This window comes from Schistocerca nitens, chromosome 12, assembly GCF_023898315.1.
Source record: "Schistocerca nitens isolate TAMUIC-IGC-003100 chromosome 12, iqSchNite1.1, whole genome shotgun sequence".
In the NCBI taxonomy this organism is placed as follows: Eukaryota; Metazoa; Arthropoda; class Insecta; order Orthoptera; family Acrididae; genus Schistocerca; species Schistocerca nitens.
In genome coordinates, this window is record NC_064625.1 from 86,319,488 (window position 1) to 86,336,161 (window position 16,674).

Consider the following 16,674-nt stretch of genomic DNA (forward strand, 5'->3'; position numbering starts at 1 on the left):
GCAATAAGGCCGAGAAATACAGCCCCTCTTCGTTAACGTCAAGAAGGATTACGATAGTATCCATAGACCGAGCCTTGTTAAAATCATGACAGAGTTTGGCGTACCAAAGAAATTGGTTAAACTGATAGAGATGTGTTTTAATGACACAGAATTCAAGGTTAAGACAGGCAGTAAACTGACAGAAAGTTTCCTAGTGGAAACAGGATTGAGACAAGGAAGTGGATTATCGTTTGTCCTTTTCAGCATAGCCCTAGAAAAGTTAATGAGGGACTTCAACAAAGAGAACTTTCGGGGTGTTAAAATCTAGAACGAAAATATTATCTGAGTGGTATATGCAGATGACACTGTCCTAACAGCATTCGCAGAAGATGGAATGAAAGGAAGTATTCAGCCCCTGGAAGTAATGGCATCGAGGTTCGCGCTTCAAATTAGTACTCTAGCTGAGCATAGGAATAAAGCCTCGTAATTCTCAAGATCTAGCAGTGAGTTGACCGAGGATAAGCATCTACATCTACATACATACTCCGCAATCCACCATACAGTGCGTGGCGGAGGGTACCTCGTACCACAACTAGCATCTTCTCTCCCTGTTCCACTCCCAAACAGAGCGAGGGAAAAATGACTGCCTTTATGCGAAAGAAGTTCAAATACCTGGAATCAGTTTTTAATGGTGTACAAACAATCCTATCGGAGGAACATCCGCAACTGAACATTACACCAGAGGTTGAAAATATCGCTACAGTTGTAAGGTTCTTTTATTTAGGACATGACCGCTTTCGGGCTGTTATACGCCCATCTTAAGGTGTCGTAACTCGGTGCTGTGACACACACCAAGTTACGACACCTGAAGATGGCGTATAAGAGCCCGAAACCGGTCGTGTTCTAAATATAAATAACCTTTCAACTGTAGTGGTACTTTCAACCACTGGTTTTAAGGAAGTAACATCAAATGAAGTAGGAATAAAAGCAAGACTACAGGCGAGAAACAGCCAATAGTCGCACGGACTGAGGTCTGGGGACCTGGGTGGCCAAGCATGGCGAAAGTGGCGGCTGAACACACGATCATCACCAAACGACGCGCGCAAGAGATCTTTCACGCGTCTAGCAATACTTTTTTTGTTCTAATAAAACCCCATGTCATTTCAATCATGTGTGTCAATTTTTACCTCTCCATCTACATTGTTCCGTGGTTTATTAAGTTTTCAAATTTATACTGACTTTTTGATCACCCGGTAGTTGGAGTGATAAAAAGTGAAGACTTTGATGGGCTGGATATGTAATGAGGATAGAAGGAAGACTTCGATGGGCTGGATTTATCAGTTTACATGGCTGTTTGCTAGCCAGGTATTACCGTATCGCCTGCTTTCTTCACGCCCTCGGCGTTCACTGGCTTTCGTTCCCGTCTCGTTAGCCCAGAAATCGTGATGCGGTTATTTACGTCCCTGAGGAAGCACACAATTCTTCCAGGCGACTTCCGACCTCAACATCAAAGACAGAGCGTTGACACCTTCCATGTCACTCCCCGCTCCCCTCACGTCCCCCTACCCACCCCTCTTCCCAATCCGTCCCTCTCGAAACACGCCCTCTCTTCTTCTCCTCAGCATTCCAAAGTCCCTCCTTTGACTATGCTTGCACCGCCTTCAAGCTAAAAATGGTTTGTCGACCTATTTCACGTGACTCGCCAGCTGGTGAAATCTGACATTATAAAGGCAGTAACAGCTTGCGAGCAGATCTTGACGTTCCTTATTTATACCGCCTTTGAAAAAATAATGTAGTACAACTGACTTTTTTTAACGGATTTCCCTTTTTTCTGTCAGTTGGCATTACTGTCTCAGTGTACTTGCTGTTGCCGCTGGACTGACGAATTTTTAATTCTTTGCAAAGAAAATGAAACTGAAAAGCCGAAAAAGTCTAAAGCGGAATAAAACGGGTGAAAATTCCAAATACGGTATGGAATGTACTGTGGCCAAGGAATACTGCGTAAGTAACATATCCTGCCACAAATACAAAGAAAATACCGCGTTGGTAGCATAATTAAGACTCTATATAGATTCCTTTATTTCCTTAACGTTTCGATATGATTCGAAACTTTATTTTAGTGGTACAGTGCGAATTTTGCGTCTGCGTTATACGATTCACGAGAATCAGACAGCTTCGTGTCTTCCTTGTAGAATACGTCTTTGGCTATTAGGCTGTATAATTTCTCGAATGATGCTTATAGTGGTTGTACAAAATAACAAAAGTTTGTGATTACCGGTCAGATAGCATTCCGGCTTGTCGAACGTTTAGAGGAAAGCCTATAATGTTTTTGTAACCCGAATTTTCCGCGGCGAGACTTTTGAGCGGCCTGCAGTTTAACGCAAACTCCGAACGATGGTGCAGTTTGGAGTTTGTAACTAATTATTTCGAGAGGTGAAAGAAGTGATAGAATGTTTCGACTGCCTGAGAATGGACGCTGAGTTCGTTGCATTTGTAGTCGACTCATACTCTGCGACTCACACTTGTTAACTTGCTGAGAGTAAAATAGTTACTGGTGAATACCGCACAAACCCTTTAAATCAGCTGGATGGAAAGAAAATGCACTAAAACAGGCTCCGATTACTAAAGGAAAAAAAAAGTAAATAAATCGTGGATGGTATACGAATACTGCGTTGCTTTGGCAATGTAAAAGCTGAGCGATTTGAAGTACCAGTTGCTGTAAAATCTAGAAGGTAGTACGGACGAAAACAAGAAAAAATTTTCTATTAAATATGGGATCTAAAATAAATACCTTACGAGCAGTGGGCACTTGTTCAGTAGAAAGATAAAGAAGTGGCTATCGCTCTTAAGGTAAACAGTTTAGAGTCCATACTTACTGGACATTTTTTTTCTTGTTTTGGTTCATAATACTTCCTGCAAAGACGGTGCAGCAGGAGAGATGTGTTTCACAGTATCCAAGATGAACAAGTGCTTACAGCTGCCAAGGTATTCATCTTATAGCTCATGTTTACCAGAGTTTTTTTGCTTCAAATGATCGTTTCTGTCATATCCCTGAATACTAACCATTTGTCCTGGGGCCCCCTGTGTAGCAATGCCGAGCCTTTACAGAAACGGTAAAAGGCAAAAAGATGATGATTCACGTACACCACTAAATGTAGGTGCAAAGTTATAACATTGTACGGACACGTGGTTCAGGAGATATGAAGAGATAAACATTAAGATGACTCAAAAAGAAACTTCTCTTAAGCCGGAAGGTTCTTTTTTATGCATGTCCGGTTCGGGGGTAGGGTTGCTGCTTCCATTATTTTTAAAAATAAAAAGGGAAGTTAAAATATAATAAACTGAATTACTTCTCTGCTATGCACTATCACTCTGCTAGTAACGATGATAGATACTTTGCCTGCTTTCCAGATTTCTGGAGAGTTGGTCTGATGTTGTTGTTTGTTTTTGTGGTCTTGAGTCCTGAGACTGGTTTGATGCAGCTCTCCATGCGACTCTATCCTGTGCAAGCTTCTTCATCTCCCAGTACCTACTGCAACCTACATCCTTCTGAATCTGCTTAGTGTATTGATCTCTTGGTCTCCCTCTACCATTTTTACCCTCCACGCTGCCCTCCAATGCTAAATTTGTGATCCCTTGATGCCTCAAAACATGTCCTACCAACCGATCCCTTCTTCTAGTCAAGTTGTGCCACAAACTTCTCTTCTCCCCAATCCTATTCAATACCTCCTCATTAGTTATGTGATGTACCCATCTAATTTTCAGCATTCTTCTGTAGCACCACATTTCGAAAGCTTCTATTCTCTTCTTGTCCACACTATTTATCGTCCATGTTTCACTTCCATACATGGCTACACTCCATACAAATACTTTCAGAAACGACTTCCTGCCACTTAAATCTATACTCGATGTTAACAAATTTCTCTTCTTCAGAAACGATTTCCTTGCCATTGCCAGTCTACATTTTATATCCTCTCTACTTCGACCATCATCAGTTATTTTACTCCCTAAATAGCAAAACTCCTTTACTACTTTAAGTGTCTCATTTCCTGATCTAATCCCCTCAGCATCACCCGATTTAATTTGACTACATTCCATTATCCTCGTTTTGCTTTTGTTGATGTTCATCTTATATCCTCCTTTCAAGACACTGTCCATTCCGTTCAACTGCTCTTCCAAGTGCTTTGCTGTCTCTGACAGAATTACAATGTCATCGGCGAACCTTAAAGTTTCTATTTCTTCTCCCTGGATTTTAATACCTACTCCAAATTTTTCTTTTGTTTCCTTTACTGCTTGCTCAATATACAGATTGAATAACATCGGGGAGAGGCTACAACCCTGTCTCACTCCTTTCCCAACCACTGCTTCCCTTTCATGCTCCTCGACTCTTATAACTGCCATCTGGTTTCTGTACAAATTGTAAATAGCCTTTTGCTCCCTGTATTTTACCCCTGCCACCTTCAGAATTTGAAAGAGTGTATTCCAGTTAACGTTGTCAAAAGCTTTCTCTAAGTCTACAAATGCTAGAAACGTAGGTTTGCCTTTTATTAATCTTTCTTCTAAGATAAGTCGTAAGGTTAGTATTGCCTCACGTGTTCCAACATTTCTACGGAATCCAAACTGATCTTCCCCGAGGTCCGCTTCTACCAGTTTTTCCATTCGTCTGATTAATGGGAAAAAAATGTTGGCCAAGGCGCTTTTTTCTAAATTAGACCTACTCGAGAAGTAAATTTTACCTAAAACAAAAAAAGGGCGGACTTCCACGTCGATGGTGGTAAATTTCCACCCTGTTATTGTGAGCAGTCGGGATGTGTACATAAGCATTTCGAATGTCGAGTCGCAGTCTGTGGTGCACGCTGACAGTGTTGTTGGTCGGCTGATTTAGGGGGTGGGGGGGGGGGGGGGGGGGGGGAGCAAAGGGCGAGGTCATCGCTACCATTGGGCTAGGGAAAGATGGGGAAGGAAGTCGGCCGTGCCCCGTCGAAGGAACCATCGCGACATTTGACTGAAGCGATTTAGAGAAATCACGGAAAACTTAAATCAGGATGGCAGGCCGCGGGTTTGAACCGTCGTCCTCCCAAATGCGAGCCCAGTGTGCTGGCCACTGCTTCACGACGTTCGGTCGCGCTGAGAGCGCTAAGTGAACCGTACTACTTGTTGAATCTGCACGTACGCAGCAGCGCCGAACCCACGCACTCGCCACCGGCAATGTCATCGACTCGCACAGAGCTGCGTCACGCATGCACACGCACTGTCAGCGGAAGGGGGGGCGGGGAAGGGGAGAGTAAAGGGGGGGGGATGCGGTTGAGGGAATCGAAAATCCACCTCTTCCGGCATCATGCATCACAGCCGCGCACCATTGACGTGTTTTAGCACTGCTGAAAACTCGTGCGGTGGTAAAAGAGGCAGACCTAGCAGGGAAATGTTCAGGTTCGGTACGGAGCGGACAAGGCTGCCTAAACTATTAACAAACCTCCGAAAAAAAGGGATACGATATTGTAGTGCCTGTGTTAGTAAGTAGGGCGATGCAATGTTCCACTGGATATGCATGCATGCGACTTTCAATTAAAATGTCCTCACCTGACGAGGGACTAAATAATGTGTGTACGGGTACAGGCTGTGACGCGGGAACGACGACATATGGAAGTCTGTGGTCCTGAATCGTGCACGGATAGCCGAAGCGGTTAAGATGACCGCGGGAAATCCGGGTTCGAGTCGCACACTAGCACAAATTTTGCAGTGTCGTCACTCCCATATTGAGCTGATGCCTGTTCGTATTCGCAACTGCGAATACATTTCATGTATGAAAAAAAAATGGACTGCTGGTGAATGGCGTCCGATTGTGTTCAGTTATGACTCGCAGCTGTGCACTACTATGGATATCGTTCTGGGCGAGTATGGCGGCAGCCGTAAAAGAAGTGGTGGTAAGTTCCTGTGGGACCAAACCGCTGAGGTCATCGGTCCCTAGGCTTACACACTACTCAGTCTAACTAACTACAGCTAAGGACAACACACACAGTCGTGCCCGAAGGACTACTCGAACCTCCGACGGGGGGAGCCACGCGAACCGTGGCAAGGATCCGAAGACCGCACGGCTAGCCCGTGCGGCCTAGAAGAAGTCCCATTCTTCCAGCGGTGCTGACGTCATCGTGTGAAGAGTTATCGGGTATGACTTTAAGGCACTACCGATGGTGATTGAGGGGTTCTGGCGGCACAACCGTACGTCAGGGACATCATACGTCCTTACGTCTTACCGCGACCGTATCGTACTGCCGTATATCGAAAGACAATGTTCCCCTATACATGGCACGTGCCTCTATACAGGGTGATTCAAAAAGAATACCACAACTTTAAAAATGTGTATTTAATGAGAGAAACATAATATAACCTTCTGTTATACATCATTACAAAGAGTATTTAAAAAGTTTTTTTTTCACTCAAAAACAAGTTCAGAGATGTTCAATATGGCCTCCTCCAGACACACGAGCAATATCAACCCGATACTCCAAGTCGTTCCACACTCTCTGTAGCATATCAGGCGTAACAGTTTGGATAGCTGCTGTTATTTCTCGTTTCAAATCATCAATGGTGGCTGGGAGAGGTGGCCGAAACACCATATCCTTAACATACCCCCATAAGAAAAAATCGCAGGGGGTAAGATCAGGGCTTCTTGGAGGCCAGTGATGAAGTGCTCTGTCACGGGCTGCCTGGCGGCCGATCCATCGCCTCGATAAGGTTTCATAACTAAAATTTTTCGTAGGACTCTCCATACAGTTGATTGTGGAATTTGCAGCTCTCTGCTAGCTCTGCGAGTCGATTTTCCTGGGCTGCGAACAAATGCTTGCTGGATGCGTGCTACATTTTCATCACTGGATCTCGGCCGTCCAGAACATTTCCCTTTGCACAAACACCCTTTCTCTGTAAACTGTTTATACCAACGTTTAATACACCACCCATCAGGAGGTTTAACACCATACTTCGTTCGAAATGCACGCTGAACAACTGTCGTCGATTAACTTCTGCCGTACTCAATAACACAAAAAGCTTTCTGTTGAGCGGTCGCCATCTTAGCATCAACTGACGCTGACGCCTAGTCAACAGCGCCTCAAGCGAACAAATGTACAACTAAATGAAACTTTATAGCTCCCTTAATTCGCCGACAGATAGTGCTTAGCTCTGCCTTTTGTCGTTGCAGAGTTTTAAATTCCTAAAGTTGTGGTATTCTTTTTGAATCACCCTGTATATCTCCGTGATGTTACGGCCATATGTATCACTGATGTACGGTTCTGCAAAGCCAACTAGCTCTGAAATTCCCCGCTTATGGAGCTCCCTACGCGTTGCTTTCGTGCTGACAGGGTGAACGAGTGGGACATTCAGTTCTGCAGTGGCCTTTGCAGCCACCTTCCTCTAATCTTTCGTTACGGCCCTCTTCAGTGACTGCCCGTCACCATCACTCAACGCACACACAATTGTCCGCGGTGTGACATTTAGATGCTGTTTCTCCGATTCCCCCGTATGCTGTTTAAATGTTCGATGCGGCACCTCTTGAAACATCGAACACTTCGGCTCCTTTGGTTACGGAAGCGCCGGCAATAGAAGCACCAACATTTTGCCAACGTACGAGTTTACTTAGCTCCGACGTAATGTACTCACAACTACAGAGAACACTCTTCTGACTACGAATGTGACACTTGGAACTTCCTGAGGACAGTGCGTAGTTACCATTCCTCACAAACACAAGGGCTATTCGGAATGAAAGTTCCAATCGGTGGCGAAAAGGAGACCACTGTCAAAATCGAAAATATTTTATTTGCAACAGTTAGCTACACCTTTGTAATCTCCCCCCTACTTCCTAATTCCATCTATTGTCCACATTAGTCTTCTATGAAGATTTTAGAGGAGCGAACATTACAATAAACTTTCTAGTCTACTTAGCTTGTTATGTTGAGTTGGCTCCAGTTCTTCTTGTCTAGAGGTCTGATTCTTGAAGCTGAAATGCTCACATTTTATGTCCTCGCGCTTGAGTTGAACTAAATAAGATTGGAGATTGTTGTTGGAGACTTTTGTTTTTACGCAAATATGTTCAATCACATTTTAGTATGTCATACAGTCTCTTAATTTTCCACATTAACAAAGCCGAAATTACATTTTTCGAACAAAAATACGTCCGATCACATCAGAGGCATGCTTACGACTCTCACACTCTGCGGAAATAACAATATTCCAAAGAGCTTACAATTTCCGTAACACATGAATTTGTACTAATTTCTGTTACATTATTAGTTTCGATTATTATTTTATAAATTAATTCAGAGAAAACATAGCAACCAGTACAGTGCTGCGTAATTAAGAATAGAATTTTGAAGTGTGCCAGTGGTTCGTAATTTCAAATGTTAAAAAAAAAAATGATTTTAACTGTCAGTAAACCAACTGAGATAATACTGACGTGTCCAAAAATCGAAAAATAATGCTGGTATCGACATCTAGTGTTGAGAAAAAGTGGTGCTGGAGGAGGATGTCCCGTTAATTCTTCAGTCTGCTTCTCTGCACAGTCGCCGCTCCGACTTAAACATATGTTGTAGCATTGTACCGACTTTACAATATCCTCGTCGTAGAAGGCAACCACCTGTGCTTTTCACCAATTCTCTACGCTGGTATACATCGCGCCGTCTGTGCCAAAATTTTGTCTCCATAGCCAGTGGTTTACGTGAGCAGAGATGAAACTCAGTGGGAGCCAACCACGGGTTACTTGTGCTCGGCAAAGAGAAGCGGACGTCCCAGTGTGAGTGAAGTGAATGTGGAGCGCGTACGAGAGACATTCATAAGGAGTCCAAAGAAATCGCCGTGTCATACATCCCGTGAAGTCGAAATGGCTCCAATGACAGTGTGGAAAGTCCTGCGACAGAAGCCGTCTATGAAACCATTCAGTTTGGAGCCAGTGCAGAAGCTCAATGACGACGACAAAGACAAGCGTTTTTGGATCGGCCATGCTACAGAAGGGGACAGCTGTTTGATGAAATGGACTCCCTGATCACCAGATCTCACTCTGTGTGACTTTTTTCCTTGGGGACACATTAAAGATCTGGCGTATGTACCGCCTCTACTACGTGATGTAGCAGAGCACCGGGAGAAAATACGGGAAGCGACTGCCACAGTCGATGATAATTCGATTACCGTATTGACGTTGCCGGGTCACTCATGGTTCGTATGTCGAATGTTCGTAAAAAAAAAGAAAAGAAAAAAAGCTTTCAGAGTTTCTCTTCAAAATGCAATACGAGGTGTGGCTAGAAAAAAACCGGACTAGTACTGGTGAAACAATAAAACGAATGCAATAAGGCTGAAAGTCGCGTGGCCTGTCACGTGACTCTCGCTTCGCCTACTGCTCGAGTTTCATCTGCCTCCTGCACTCAGTCTGCCCGTGGCGTCTGTTTTAAGTAGTTGACGTTTTGTCTGTGCGTCGGAAAATGTTGAGTGTACAGAAAGAACAGCGTGTTAACATCAAATTTTGTTTCAAACTAGGAAAATCTGCAAGTGAAACGTTTGTAATGTTACAACAAGTGTACGGCGATGATTGTTTATCGCGAACATTCTACGTTCGACAAGATCGCCGTTTAACAATCAGAGCAGTGTCTGAGTTAACAGGAGTTGACAAGGAGTGTCGAACAAGTTTACCGATTTTTTCAATGTTTGCATCAGTTTTTGCTGACAATGGTCTGCCAGTGCGAGTGTCATCACTGGTGTCTTCGCGGCCATCTTTAAATCGTTTAAACCACTCAAACACTTGTGTTCGCGATAAACAATCATCGCCGTACACTTGTTGTAACATTACAAACGTTTCACTTGCAGATTTTCCTAGTTTGAAACAAAATTTGATGTTAATACGCTGTTCTTTCCGTACACTAAACATTTTCCGACGCACAGACAAAACGTCAACTACTTAAAACAGACGCCACGGGCAGACTGAGTGCAGCAGGCAGATGAAACTCGAGCAGTAGGCGGAGCGAGAGTCACGTGACAGGCCACGCGACTTTCAGCCTTATTGCATTCGTTTTATTGTTTCACCAGTACTAGTCCGGTTTTTTTCTAGCCACACCTCGTATGTTTGGCACCTGTACATACTTTAGCTCTTATGCAATAAGTAATTGAAAGTGTTCTCGGACTTAATGTGCACCCTGTATTGTCGGTGATCGGACACTTCACATCGAAAAAGCTGCAGTACTATCTACATTGCCCCTGCAGCCGAGAGCTGTCATGAAGAACGAACCTCACGACGGTTATGTTATGTGGGTTGCGTGGCATCAGGCGAAATCTCTCATCAGGCCTACGTAATAGACGGGAGATACAGTTTCCTAGACATCTTTACGCCCTCACCAGTGAGTTCAGACCTAAAAAGAACGGCTTGATGCCATCGACGGGCATGCTAGAGACACTACCCAACAGAGCTGTGCAAAGCTTCATCGGATTTTCAGTGTTTTTTCCATTTCGCACCCTATCGGACCTTACGTTCCCAGCACCCCTCGTAAATCAGTACCACCCGCAAGCTTGTCTAGCTTTCGCACTTATGATCAAGCACGCATTTTTCGCTGTGCTTCCACATTTTTACCCAAACATCGTATATATACCGATCGCGGTGCTACAAATCGAGGGCGTGAGCCACCATACTCACCGCTGTGGTTCGCGCTGGCTGCGGTATTCCACTGTATTTTGGTTTGCCCGGCGGCCAGCAAGCGGCCCGTACGCTCATAGCTCGTGTAACAACACGCTGTCAGCGAGCGCGCCAATTGAAAACTATTGTCCTGAAACGCGCAATAAAAGGACCAACTGCGAAACAAACCCGGTCGCCGCTACACGACAAACGATCGTGTCAGCCTGTCTCGTGGGAAAGACACGACACCCACTTTCACCCGCCCGGAATCGGGTACGATATACGTCGTTCAGCAGGATTCATAGGGACTCTGGAGGTACATTTTCGTATTGTCTCCCCAGCACTTCTTAAGCGTACATCAAAGCTCCACGTCCACCGACGACTACCTCCCTTCCCAATCTCAGCCATATAGAATGCGTTCTCTCTCCCAGACACTGGAGTTCATCACACAACACGCCCTATCAAAAATCTGTTTCACAGTTCGTACGTTTTTTTTATTTGGCGCTTGTACTCTGTTTAGCCATCTAAAAAACATGTTTTAATTGTACGCTTAGTTGCACGGACAAAATACATAAATGCTCGTTTAAAGATTTAAAAATTCAAGCTCTAATAATTTTTTTCCGCTGTAAATTTTTAACAGATATTAGTAGGGTGTAGATAAATTTCTGCTGTCAGTCACAATAGACACTGTGTTTACATTGTGTATCACGATTTTGTGACACAGTAGCGAAATATGCTGCTAAATTTTAAAAAAACCGAAACATGGACGTGAAAACGGTAACAAATGTGCAACTGAGTGGAAAAACTGTCACCACAGCGTAATTATAGTGAGGATACTTCATCTTTATTGATCTCTAGCAATATAGACATGTACATGAATATATAAACACCTGAAACTGGTCGTGTGCCGGATAAATAATCTTTTATTGTGACTGGTAGCGGAAGTTTTTCTACACCCTATGAAGGAACAGTCGCGGAGTTCAACAGCATACACTATGGATAAAATTCACTTAATATCATTAGAATTAAATTACACATTTTACTATTTTCAAATCGCACTATGTCTTAACCTGAATCGTAAGTTATAGATAGAAACCTACAGACATTTCCTTACGCTCTTAACGAAATGAACAGTCACTTTATAAAGGCGAATGTCTGTAACAAATGGTATGAGAGATGAAGGAAATACCACTAAATACTTTCCACCATATATTATATATTTAATGGAGTATTAATTAAGAGCCCGCATCTCGTGGTCGTGCGGTAGCGTTCTCGCTTCCCACGCTCGGGTTCCCGGGTTCGATTCCCGGCGGGGTCAGGAATTTTCTCTGCCTCGTGATGGCTGGGTGTTGTGTGCTGTCCTTAGGTTAGTCAGGCTTAAGTAGTTCTAAGTTCTAGGGGACTGATGACCATAGATGTTAAGTCCCATAGTGCTCAGAGCCATTTGAACCATTTTTAATTAAGATATAGATAACCCAGTATTTACTAGACACAGAGAGGATTAGATACTCTCCACAATATACCATACCGTTGATATAACATTAAAGATGTTACAGATGAAGCAGTATGTAATAGTGTAATAGATGTAGAAAGATTAAGATGTCCCCCCACCACGCAGCACACAACTGAAAGTTAGATAAGCCAGTATTTACTAGCTTTGTTTTCTCCTTTTTTTTTGATGCAATCAATTTCTTTTGCGAACATTTATTGCTGCTTCGCACTCTTCGAGCGTCATCGACAGGCTTTCCTGCTTCCTTGTTTCGCTTGTATACAGATGGTAGCAACGCCCAGATGTCCCTACATCCACGTAAACATTGTTTCTGCGTCGTCAGTGTGCGCGTGTTTTAAAGGCCTGTACATTCAATGAAATAATCCAACCAATCCGATGAACATTATCACGGTATTTCATGTATGTGGTTGTCTCATAGTTCTATTTTGTCTTATATTTCTCTTATGCTTTACTTTAGTCGAAGACATTTTTGCAATTCCGTGTAAGAATTCACTTGCTTCTCAGTATGGTTACTCGTCGATACCTGCTACAGTTGTGGCATTTTTTAAAGTAAATTGCTCAGACGACCAACTTACCACTACATTTTAGGCCGCGTATGTTTAAAAGTATTACTGTTTCATAAAGGTAAAATTCTTCATCTTCTTTCTTGATAAAAAATTTTTAGTTCTTTACCTTTGCTTTATTCTTTTTGGTTCTCCAGTTAAGTCTTTTAAAGATTTTGCTTACAACTGCACCAAAGATAAGCTTTGTATAATTTTGTGAACTCTTTTTATTACAATATCATCTTCTTCTTCGTGTGCTACCATCGCTTCTTAGACATCGCTGTAGTTTTGTTTACTGTCGCTTCGATTTGTTGCTGACGGAATAATTCATCTGGCAGTTGTACATGATTAAGGCTTTAAGGGAAGTATTTGCGTTTTTACAATACATGTTTGTGCGATGGTGTGACGAGAAACCAGGGAATGCAAACGTCAACAGCAATTCTTTAGTTACCTCCTCGTTTAATTTTGCATCTAAAAGATAAACATATGTAGCACTGTTTCTCCAGAGCAGACAAGCAGGTGAAAAATATCTTAATACAGTTTAACAACATGAAATAGGCTAACAAAGTGGTTCAAATGGCTCTGAGCACTATGGGACTTAACATGTGAGATCATCAGTCCCCTAGAACTTAGAACTACTTAAACCTAACTAACCTAAGGACATCACACATACCCATACCCAAAGCGGGATTCGAACCTGCGACCGTAGCGGTCGAGCAGTTCCAGACTGAAGCACCTAGAACTGCTCGGCCACACCAGCCGGCTAGACGAACAGGACACTGCAAATTTGAGTGTAGGGAATTTTTTTTCATCTGTTTGAATTGCTGCGATTTTTTAAAAAATCAGTAAATGCAATGAATTTATATCTTTTCTTTTATCTAGATGGCTTGCGTAAGATCTGTTTTGTGCAAAACACTGACACGTATGTGTCTCCATTGTCTATCAAAACTCGCCCACTAAATTGCGTATCCGATATTTTTTTTCTGTAAACGGTCCACGATATCATCTAATGGAAAGCGCACTCCTTGGCCTTAGTATTAGTTTGTCCCATGTTAAAAACGATACTAGTAGACATTCAGCAACATCACTAGACTTTTTTCTATACAGAGTAAACGGGATATTGTAGCATAACGGTATCTTTACAAACATCATTTTTGTGGATACGAGAAATATTGTGATGATTTTAGTACTGATGAGCGCTAGTCTCATCTTAAACTTGTGTAACAGCATTCTTCCTTCAGTCGTTACACTAAATGAAAATTTTTATTCTTTGATGTTTTGAAATATTTTTCTTAATAGGCTGTATTAACAGAATATTCTCATTGCTGTACATAATATCATACTGTGGTCATATCACTTCCAGTTTATTTTGCTCTTAGTTACAAGAGATTAAGAAATATTAGTTCCGGCGATTTTTAAGTTTTACGAGATGTACAAATGTCGTTCTTCACTTTCTCACATTAATAAACTCGAATGAGGAAGACTTACTTCGAATGTAATTTTGCGTCGTATTTGCACCTTCGTTTGTCACCACTCCTTATGTGGAGGAAAACCTCTCAGCACCTCTTTTTCGGTGCTTAAAACGTTTGTGAGAGTTACATGCTGTGCATAAATCAAAACTAATGGGAACACACAGGCCTACTGAAGAAGATAGCCATCCAAACAAACGTATTACTTACCAATTTCCATTTACCTCCTGTCTGCTGTTGCTTTGAATCAGACATTTTTATTACAGTTTTTAGTGGCACGTTGAAACGGATATACCAAAATTGATCACGAAAAAGAGGATTAATTGCGACCTATTACAATTATATTATCCCGATGGTGATATAAATGTTTTACATCTTTGTCCTTCTAAGAAAATTACATGAGATTGTTCATGCCGCTACAGTTATCCCAAGCAACTAAAGCTAGATATTTATTGGTTTGTGCTTCGGTGACCTGTAAATGGAGTAAAATGTCTATATCTCGGAAATGGTTACGCATTTATGTTTACCTGGTTTGCGTACGAAGAGATACTTTCAGAAAAGTTTAATACTTGCAGTAACGATTGCTTGCATAGCCGCAAAAGCATTGTCATCTAATATTTGTTTATTTTGAGCTACTGTTTCTACATACAATTGTATTTATTATACAGATTCTGTGACATTTCATTTTCACTGTTTCCCATTTTAGGAAATTTAGGCTCATTCTATCCACTGTTTTAGGAAACTATATTTTCTGTAGAATAGTTCAAAACCCCTTTTTATCACAGCAGCATTCGTCTTTATCAGTGTTTCAGATCCAAATACAGCTCTCTTGTCAACAACAAAATAAAATGTGCTGTTCTGTGTTTTATCTCTGGTTAAATGCAACTAAGCTCTTAAGATTTCGGAGGCATGTTGTGTACATTCCGTAGTCGACAATTTCCATGAATGATAAAATTTTATGGGTGTCACATTCCCTCACATACTGTTTCGTAGGTAATATCCGAGACAAAATGGCTCGAAATATGATGTTCCATTGGGTTAAAGATACAGTCATAGAAGGTATTACACATAACGGTGTAATAGCAATTAAACAGAAGGCCTAAATATTTATTCCTAGTACTCTCCGTCTTCCCGAATTAACATGAAAGAGACGGAGTCATTGAGTTTCGTATTTTATGTCACATTTGACAGTAGTGTACGGACGTAAAGTAAAACATAATCTCATAAGGGGGAACTAGTATCAAACATTAACCTTGGTAACGCACCCTTACTTAGATAAAGTCTGTAAATGTTTTTATTCCTGGAATGTTAATTTTCTCTGACTGAAGGGAAAGGCGAAAGAGTAATTCATTACGATCGCACTTGTGTCGGTGGAGCGAACAGGATTTATATGGAAACTTAAAACTGATATTCACCCAAAATATTTATCAAGTATAATTTCCACTTGACGCAACAGTAAACGTAAACAAATGAAATAAAAACGCATCATATTTTCGGGAAAGCACGTTAGTGTCAATATGAAATCCCGCCACTGTATTTTTAGAAAAAGTATCAGTATTTACGTTTAATACACACAACGCTAAAGTCATTGAATAAGTCCATAATGTGAAGTGAAGATAATCAGATTTTATTATATGTAAGTTATTGAAAAACTAAGTCAAACAATTTTGCAATATCCATTTTTATTTAATTTCTTGTCAGTAGGGTAAACAAGCTTTATATGGAAACTTAAAACTGATCTTCACACAAAATATTCCTAAAATATAATTTTGGCTTGACCGCTGTAGTAGAAGTAAACAAACGAAAGAAAATCGCGAATCGTGTTTTTGTGGAAGCACGATGTGTCAGTACGAAATCCAGAGACTGTATTTGCAAAAGAGGATCAATACATACGTTTACTACAAATATCTCTGTAGGTATTGAATAAGCTGTTCTATAACGTGAAGATAAGCAACTTTCCTGATATTTCAGTTACTGAAAAAGTAAGTGAAACAACTGTGCAGTTTCAGCTTGTGTGTGATTTCTTAATTCCTCGTAGCCACGTCTTCCATTTTATCGGTGGAGCCGCTGCCATGCTAAAATTAAAGACGCGGTCACGCCTCCAAAAGCGCCTTGTGTCTTCCGTCGCCGCCAGGGACTCACCTCTGTCCGCGATATCCATTACGCTGGGGACGGACACAATAACAGCAATTATATCTCCCATCTGTGTCGTCGCCGCCGTCAAAACTAAGCGACGCCAGCGGCCGCAAATGAATTTCCCGTCCCCCTTCCCGCTCGCCTAGTGGGAGGCCATTCTGCTTTTGACGGAAGCCATGATGTCAGAGGGGGGAAAATGACGCCTCCTACTTCCATTTTTCTTCCATCCCCTCTCCCGAGTCGCACGTCCACAAAACCCTCCCCCTCGTCGACCGCTCTCCTCCCACCCACAACTGACACGCCGATATTCCCCCCCCCCCCCTCCCGCGGCCAACCAACCCTTCGGAGCGTTTACCACAGTGCCATCTGTGAAGAGACACCATAAACTACGTG

General features: G+C 42.2%; 1 long non-coding RNA gene across 1 annotated transcript in view; it reads right to left on the bottom strand.

The window, feature by feature from the left end:
* The window catches only part of LOC126215146 (uncharacterized), a 165,851-nt gene extending 149,440 nt beyond the window's left edge, over positions 1 to 16,411 (bottom strand). Inside the window, exon 1 of the long non-coding RNA XR_007542091.1 lies at positions 16,288 to 16,411. This is a non-coding gene — a long non-coding RNA (uncharacterized LOC126215146). The remainder of the gene's footprint in view (positions 1 to 16,287) is intronic.
* Positions 16,412 to 16,674: the final 263 nt, after the last annotated feature.